The sequence below is a fragment of the Mesocricetus auratus genome, unplaced genomic scaffold (genome assembly GCF_017639785.1).
Source record: "Mesocricetus auratus isolate SY011 unplaced genomic scaffold, BCM_Maur_2.0 Super-Scaffold_100019, whole genome shotgun sequence".
Taxonomy (NCBI): Eukaryota; Metazoa; Chordata; class Mammalia; order Rodentia; family Cricetidae; genus Mesocricetus; species Mesocricetus auratus.
In genome coordinates this window covers 11056336-11065534 of record NW_024429200.1, presented here as the reverse complement: position 1 = coordinate 11065534, position 9199 = coordinate 11056336, and the positions used below count along the sequence as shown (strand labels likewise).

At 44.0% G+C, this 9199-nt stretch overlaps 1 long non-coding RNA gene across 1 annotated transcript in view; it reads right to left on the bottom strand.

Annotated features, from left to right (window-relative positions):
• The window catches only part of LOC121133029, a 17457-nt gene extending 8479 nt beyond the window's left edge, over window positions 1-8978 (bottom strand). Inside the window, exon 1 of the long non-coding RNA XR_005869758.1 lies at window positions 8500-8978. This is a non-coding gene — a long non-coding RNA (uncharacterized LOC121133029). The remainder of the gene's footprint in view (window positions 1-8499) is intronic.
• Between the last annotated feature and the right edge of the window lie 221 nt (window positions 8979-9199).

Below are 9199 nucleotides of genomic sequence, written 5' to 3'. Positions count from 1 at the left end.
TTAAATAATGTCTTGCCTAACAGCTTTTGAAATGCTGGTTGTGTGTCCCTCACCCCTGGGTCAAACTCACAACCACCCTTTGTCAGCCTCACCCATTGTCTTAACAGATTTCCCATACTTTGCCACTTCTAAACTGCTCCTGAGCCAAAACGTGCTGCCTTATATCTACACATCTCTCTCTTGATCTCAATTCTTTTAATCTGTGAGAATACATACCTTGCAGTTTCTGATTCATCAAAGACAACTGTCATACCATAGACGTACTGACCCTGCATCTCAAGCGATGCCTGATAAAGTCAATTCTCTGGCACACAGGTGCTCTACCTACGGGTTGGTCACGGTTATACCCTGGTGTTCCTCTTCCCTAAATTAGGAGTGATGCCTGGTGAAGAGCCCCTACTGGTCTATCATGGTTGTAGCAGGAGGCGACATGACTGGCGAAATAATTCTTGGTCCATTCTTTCCTGGCAGCTCTGGGCATAACTGCAGGTGTGGCCACAGACTCAGCAGGATTAACTATTTCCCTAACGATGTACCATAGGCTTTCCTCACAATTCATCCAGGATTTTATGGGTAGCTCAAGCTATCCTCTTCCAGGGGGTCAGATAGACTCTATCTTTTAAGTACCTAAAATCGGAGGAGTGGATTTGCTGTGGCAGAAGGGTGGACTTTGCCTCTTTCTCAGGAAGAATATTCATCGATAAACAGTCAGGAATAGTAAAGAGGATAAAATTCAACAACTTAAATGGAAAATAAAAAACCATAAAGACAACTTTGATAACTCCTCTGGCCAGTGGATCACTAACAGTCCAATGTGGAGCTGGATCTTTTACATATAACATCTCTCTATTCATTTTCTTAATTCCCAATTGTGGCACATATCTTATAATTTTTTGTCTAGATTCCTTCTTCTTGATTCAAAAAATTTCTAACTATATTTCATTAGTTGTTATTACAGGGAGTTATGGCCCCTAGCTAAGGAACAGAAAGCTGTATAATATGGACACATGGACAAGGAAGATTGCACATAAACCTCAGCGCCCCAGAATTCCTTGAGAGTGATTCTATTGATGACACCTTTTCAAGCTGAAAGTTTTATTAAACAAAAAAGGGGGAATCGGAAAAGGACCAGTCAGAAAACACACCTGAGCAAGAGCCAAAGAAACACACTTGGCTGCAGCAGAACAAAGAAATGTGCCCTGACCCTAATAGTTTATAGAGGCACAGCTTTGTCCTGAATGGAGTCAGTGAAAAATCACCCTGACACCTAAATTGGAACTAAAAAGGCTAAAAAGGACCAGAAAAAGAAACACACTTTGGCCTGACAAGACAAATCCCCAGTACTAATCTTATGCAAAAGAAAGTAACCAATCCAGGAGCAGAGCTCTAGCCAAATCTAGGCTCAGCTTTGCTGAGAAATTACTCTAAATGGACCAATCCCTACCCTGGAAAAACTTCCCCAGCCCCAGGAACCCTATATAAGCCCACCAACATGTTCGAGCCTGAAGCTTCAGGGTCCAATCATTCAACCTAACATGTGCAGGATGAGCTTGGGTGGGATCTTCTTCCAGCTCGTTAAAAATGAGCGACCCTCGACATCAAAGCCTCAAACGAGCAGGGAAGCGCCTGTTGAAACAAGAAGTGACAAGAAACGCGGCGTGCACCTTGCCGAGGCTGTCTTGAAGGGTTCATTACACTCTGTCCAGCCACATTCCCACTGCTCTCCGCTCCTGAAACATCTCAGGGAGTGGAAACTCAGACACATGTGGCGCCACTCAGAAAACCTCCTGCGAACAAAACTGCTACACTAGGCGAACATCCCAGCATGGAGTTCCCCCTCGTCTCCCCAGGAAGCGAAGGGCTGACCACCGAGCCACTCTCTGAAAACCAGAAGCTGTCAGCTATGCAAGCTTACTACAGCTGGGTCATGGCTCCCGAGCTCCAGGATACCTTTCTGCCCAGAGCTGTTGTAACCTCAGTGTCCTTACAGCTCCCAGGCTCCAGGATCTTGCTTCTGCCTGAACAACTGTAACCTCAGTATCTTATTCTACGAGCTCAGGATCGCCTCACCTGGCTGTGCTTAACACCAATTCATGACTCACAGGTGCCAGAGCCACTGACCCACTCACTCCTGTTCCATCCTGTCTGACCCATCCAGCAGCAACACACATAATATTGTGATGGCTCCCGACAATTCCTCCCTTTTTCTCTCTTTTTTTTTTTTCCAAGTAAGAAGGTGAGCTATTGACACTATGTCACCAAGAGTGGGAGCAGGGATCCTGGTCCTCCTGGATGGTTATGTGACATAGATCCTGGAGCACGCTAACCCAGCCTTTGCAGGCAAGCTTGCTCAGGCCCGTCACGATGTCCTTTTGTGGGGGGAAGGGTTTTTATGACATCGACCTTCATGCTACCAGGTATACTCCCATGAAGCCCAGGATAGGCACCTTTGGCGGCCTCTTCACTGCACTCACAGGGTGCACCTCGGTGGGAGACGTTTTAATTTTGTCAATAGCAGAAGGAGGTCTCCCTGGGAAGTGGCCGGCCTGATTGTGGGTTGTCACCTTCTAAAGGCTTACCCTGACCACGATCCTCGAGGTCAAGCCTGTGATAGTGAGTTTGGGTAGGTTTTGCCATCAGGGAGTCGATCTGTTGGCGGATAAAGTCAGTTAACCTCTTGATGGCCCAAGGGCCAAATGGGAGCCAAAGTAAAAAGCCAGCAAGGCATCCTAAAATGGAAGGGAGCAGGGTGGTGAGCCAGGGTGAGGCTGAGAACCAGTTTTGGAACCAGCCCAGTTCCTGTTCTTGCTGTTTCCTTTTTTTTAGCCTTTCTACTATGACCTTGTCCATGCTGTCTATTGTCGCTTTTGTGTGATCTGTATAGAAGCAGCATTCCTCTTTAAGGGCTGCACAGAGTCCTCCTTGTTGTAAAAACAACAGGTCTAGGCCTCATCTGTCCTAGAGGACCACCTCTGAGAGAGAGAGACTAAGGATTTTTTGAGGCTGGTGATGCCCTTTTCTATACTATGGATGTCATTATCTATAGAGGTTTGGAGCTCTGAGTAATGGCTGTTTGAGAACACAAGGAATGAAATCCTAGTGCCTGCTCCCGAGGCTCCCAGCCCCAAAAGCACATCTTGTTTAGGATAATAGTTAAGGCGGGGAACTAACTTCACTAGAACGTAAAATTTAGGAGGGGCGAGTACATGCAGGTGGTAAGGCCGTCCTGACAGCCCACCAGGTGTGTTATCAGGGATTAGGTATAGAGAAGGGTTAACAGGAGACAGGGTGAGATTGCAGAGACGGGAGTGGGTTGAGGGAGTTTGGGAACTGGGAGCTATGCAGAGTCAGGAACACTGGTTTAGCGTTTCTTACTCTAACTGGTTTTAGGTCTAGTTTTTCTCTGCTCCATGCATCTTACCAGATGTTTTGGCAGTCACCAAGTTTTGTTCATTTCCTGTAAGAAAGCACAAACATTCCCTCCACCCCAAATTGGGTCTTTTCCCCTGTCTAGTGTATGGATGTTTCCATCTGACCTGCAAAAGCACTCGAGTTCCATCATGCCAGAATCTGTCTGTAGCAGATTGTTTACTGGCATCCACATTTAAGAATTTTAAAATGAATAGTGCATGATTTAAAGCATCATGTGGAGACAAAGGTGGTTTTAAAGCCATTTTGCAGGCGACATGTGATTAAGGTTCATCACAATTGTATCCCATATCGGCCATATCCAGGCGGTGATGGTGTACCTGGATACACTGTGCTGTCACAGTGTCAATCTGGTTTTTAACGAAGGCCATCAGTTTGTTAAAGAGAAAGGGTCCTAGCTACAGGAGATTAGTAAGGCACTCCAAATGGGCTGGTTGAATAATTCTCTGCGGCGTTGTTCAAGTTCCTCCTGGTGTTTCTTGATTCGGTCTCGAACAATGCCTGATTTGTTGGTGTAAAAGCAGCATTTCTCCTGCAGAGTCAAACAGATGTCTCCCTTGTCTGCTGTAAGTAAGGCTAGGCCTCTCCTATTTTGTAGGACCACCTCAGCCAGGGAATCCACCTGATCCTGCAGGTCTTGCACTGACTTATAAATTGTTTTTACGTTGTCAGCAAGATTTTGGGATATGTACTGAGGGCAGTTCTGAGTCCAGAGGCACCCGTGGCCAGGGCTCCAGTTACCCCGAGCCCAATAAGAAGGGGAATAGATTGAATTGCTCTTTTATGTCTGGGAACAAAATAAAGCTGGGTATGGGAAGAGGCTCATCTCCTGGAACTAAGTCTACATCACGAAGGAGAGTAGCAAGGATACATAGTCCTGTCCAGTTGGCAGACAGCATGGAGTAGGCCATTCCATTTCCACAAGCAAAAATTTGCCCAGACCCTGGACAGAGAGCTGTGGTGACTTTAGTCACTGAAGAACAGGACGTGAAGGATGCTTCCCCTACATATATTCCAAAACTATTGTTTTGAAAATGTTTATAAAAGCAGGAGGAAAAATTAAACCTGGTGGGTTGAATCTTAAAGGGAATACCAAGAGAAAAACTACTCAGAGGTGGCAGATATTTGACAGAGAAATTTTGTAGAGTGGAATGGCCTATGGCCAGGAGGCTCCTAAAGTTAGACATAACCAACAATCTTCTGCCAGTAGAGGGTGAGATGTATTTAAGGCAGGATGAGTAGCAGTTAAGATATCAAAGGTTTGAGGATCTATATCAACACTTCTAGGTTTGGGGAGTAATAGGGGATGGATGTGAATTTGTGGGATCATGGAATCAATCATGTGTTGAATCTGAGTCTGTACCTGAACTTGTCATACTGCATCGGTGGGACCTGAATGGGAGCTACTTTATTTCAACAGCCTGTTTTTCCCAGAGGAGCATGGCAGGAAGCCTGGGCATATTTATAATTGCCAAAAATCTGGGGGGTTACAGACCAATTGCCACCCATACTACCAGAGTAATAAGAGTGGGGTATGGCTGTAAAGTACATATAGCCATCATGTGTTCATTATTGGAATGAGCTATAGCACCTGGCATTGATTTTTTTATTGAGTACAAAATAGCTGAATGCTTTATTAGAATATTCAGACCTATTCAGACCTATTGTCTGTTCTTTATCACTTTTGGAACTCCCATGTGAGCAAAACATTTTAAACAGTGACTTATCACATGCTTGGTGACATTTTCAGTTTGTGTGGTGGCCATCAAAAAACCTGAATACCTATCAACTGCCATGTGTACATATTCTAACTTGTCAAACTCTGTAACACGAGTAACATCCATTTGCCATAAATGATTAGGAAGTAGGCCTCTAGGGTTCACTTTTAAATTAATTACAGATAAATATTGTGGGCACACCTCATTGCTTGGCAATTTTGACAAGCAGTCTCTCTAGTTAAACCAAATTGCTTTCCTAGACTTCTGTTATTTTGATGATGAAAATTATGAGACTGTAGCGCTCTCTCTACCAGAGTCAAAGTGACCAATTTTGTTAATCTATCTGTTGACTAGTTTTCTCTAGCCAGTGGGCTGGGAAGGTCTGAATGAGCTCTTATGTTACCCACAGAACATGGCAATTGCATTTTGAATTTGCTCAAATAATTTTTTAACCTGATCACTGTTAGTTCCAATGCACTGAACTGTCTTTATTATTTGAAGAGCTTTAAAAACATGATTGTCAGTATACAATTAGATGAATCATTTACTAGAAGTTGAAAAACCATTGTGACAGCTCATAACTTGGCTATCTGAGCCGAAGCCAGAGTTGTTTGCTCCACATATTTCTTACCATCTATACCATAAACTGCTCTTCCATTAGAATAACCATTAGTAAAAACTAGCACAACATTTTTTACAGGACTATTGTTTACTATTTTGAAGAGTATAAAAGGATGTATTAGCTCAAACTGTAACAACTTATGGGCTATAAACTGATTATCAATTCTCCCTGAAAATTGAGCAAAAGCAATTTCCCATGAGCCACTGTTTTGAAACAACAAATCAACTTGATATTTGGAATAAGGAACATGTATCGCACTTGGTTCTTGTGAATGTCCTTTAAAAAGGGACATAACCATTGACTATCTCCCAACAACTTCGGAAAAATCACTCAAAGATTGTAAACTATCTTTTTTAATTCTCCAAATTGAGGTTTAATTTTTATCAGAGCATAACATATGTCCCAAATAACTTTTGAAAATTATTTAAAATTTGTGAGCAGTCTTTTCCAATCTAACCAGTAAAGCTCTCACTAGCTGACAAGGCCTCATTTGCATCTGAGTTGACATGGCCTAATTTGCATCTACACTGACACCTTTGTGGGTAGGTCCTAATCAAAAGGCAGTTCCCAGAGTCGTCTTCTCAAAAACTTTCTAAATCATGTATTAACTTTTTTTATTCCCTAGATTTTTTGTAACCATAAAAATTTAGGAGGATCGCTGTATCCTCTCCTCTGCTAAATTTTATTGAATAATCCATATAGATTCTCTTGGCTCCTAGGCCATGCTGTAGGCTTCTGCTATTTTCCATTGACTGGCTCTGAAGGCTTAAATCTTTCATCTTTCCTGTTAAGACATTGACTGACTAGATGCTCTTTTTAACTGTATCCATAGCAATTTAAGTAGCTTTTTAACTATACCCGAAGCAATTTAAGTCTTTTTAACCATATCCAAGGCAATACGGATAGTTCACATTCACACATTCACAATTGTATTTCATACATACCGATGTGGCCACACCATACACATGTAACATGCGCACGTCTCTCATCTCTCCTTTTGCCTAGGTTATGATTAGTTAGTTGAAATTAAACATCCTTAATTGAAGTCTCTTGAAACACAGTAGCTGTAGTCAATCCTTGAATTATGAACATCCAAAATCTGAACAAATCCAAATTTATCCATGTTGTCTTTCTTTCTCTATAAGGTCTTAAAACAGTTTCCGACTGGCTGTATTAATAGCATCTTCTATATGTTTGTCTGGGCGTCAGCCATGGCAGCGGCTCTCAAGGCTGCGAGCTTCCTAGGCTTTGGCCTTGGCCTTCCTCGCCTTCGTCCTTTGGGCCTGGCGTGCTGCATTAGCGTTCTCATAAGCTAGTTGTCTCAATCAAAAGTTTAACACCTGTATCCTTATTTTGGATGATGCCTGTGTTAGCCTAGAGACAAAATTCTGAAATAACTCCTCAGGTCCTTGCCGGCTCTTTCTAAAGCCTTTAGCCTGTGTCCTGGCAGCTGGAAGCTTGTTCCAAGTTCTCTTGGCAGCTGTGCCAATCTGTGTACACATTGCTACCTCAAAACTTAACTGTTGATCTATATCTTTGTATTGTCCTTCCTCAGAGAGCACCTCATAAGAAACGGAAAGGTTTTGGGCTCTATTTTAGTCAGCTATGTTCTGATACCGCTCTGTAAATTCTGCTTTCCACAACAAATTAGTTCCCTTCTGGTAGGCAGTCCTTGACTCTCAGCTTCCAATCTCCTAGGGTAAGGTTTCTTTAGTAATAGTCTCTATTAGCATCTGGACAAAAACTGCTGTTGGTCTATACTGAATACGAGCCATCTTTAGTCCCTTGAGCTGTGTGAATGGTATCAGAGTTCACACCCTGCCAATGGTTCCCTGAGCATCCCTATGCTCTGCCATAGGAAATGTCTGAAATCCCTGTACATCTTCTCCTTTGTTCGACGCTTCTCTAACCCTAACCTGCACTGGAGACATCTGACCTGCCGAGGCTGCCGGCCGAGACTTGAGGGCCGCTCGCATCCTAGGCTGATCTATGCTTGCTGCTGCCTTAGACAAAGGAACATTTCTCTGATCTGAGGAAACTTGTAAAGTTCTTATCTCCTGTGAGAGCCTCTTAGCTTCTGTCGTGTTTTACCACTAGATTTTTGTCTCTTTATCTTTCTAGTTCCCAGTCTCTCTGCCCTGTATGTTCTTTCTCATCTAGCCGCTCCTAGTAGGTGTGGAGGTCTCTGCCAACCGCTTCAGGGGCAGATATTTTATGCTGTCCTTCTCCTATGCGCGGCTGCACTTTCCCTTTCCCCAAGCCCTGGCGCAGCTCTGATACAGGCTGCCGTGGTTGCTTCTGTGAGAGGGAAGGATCCTTTTAAAACTTTTATTTTATTTTAGTTTTTCGAGACAGGGTTTCTCTGTGGCTTTGGAGGCTGTCCTGGAACTCGCTCGGTAGACCAGGCTGGTCTCGAACTCACAGTGATCTGCCTGCCTCTGCCTCCCGAGTGCTGGGATTAAAGGTGTGCGCCACCAACGCCCGGCTTAAAACTTTCAAACTCTAAAACTTTATGTACTTGGTTTGCTTTATTTCAGCTCTCCTGGCTATCAAAATATACACAAGTAAGTAAATATACGATCATCTGACCAATAATTTTGTCTCACAACTCTAATCATATACATTAAGATCCTTGATTTTATCCCTTACTCCTCGTGCCTTGAGAGACTTCTTGAGTCCCTTAATGAAGAATCTTGCTTACTAAGTGCTTGTCCCATGGTGTAAGCTTACCTTGCACCGCGGTGCTGTGTTATTCCCCCAGATCTGACTCACTGGCCTGGCAAAGCCATGGAGATCTCTGCAGTCTGTCTCACAGCGTGTGGAGCTGTGGCAACCTCTTCAGAGCCGGTCCTTCCCCCCTCAGGCGTGGAGAACGTGGGCAGGCCTGCCCCTCTGGGTGCAGCGGCATTCCTGGGGTCCGTAGAGTCTTTGAGCCGGATCATTGGGCACCAGTTTGCCTTGGTCCAGCAGGGCACAACGAAGGTCGAGCCCACGGGAACCTGGAAAGACGGGACAAGAGACAAGAGAAGTTGACGGTAAGACAAGGCTGATCAAGCTGCATTTAAGGAGAATTCTGTGCTGGCTTCAATAGGGGAAATGAGGTAGGGGGATGGGAGAGAGGGATACAGGACAATGAGGGAGGGGTCGCTGCCTAGCAACCAGGTCACTGAAGGTAAGCAGGTAACAGGTGTTGGCAAGGCTAAAGGGTCGCAGAGGGAGGGGGTTAAGTGATCTAATTGTGGAATGTTTCCAAGTTCTATTCATTAGGAAGCTGGGGAGGGGACAGACTATTCTTAAAAAGGACTGACAATATTTACAAGAGGTTCTAAATAACAGTGATCACTCCCAACGAATAGCTGTTAATTTGTATTTGGGAGCAATGGTGAGGGAAAATACTCTGAAAATATCAGAGATGAACACTCTTCCCCCA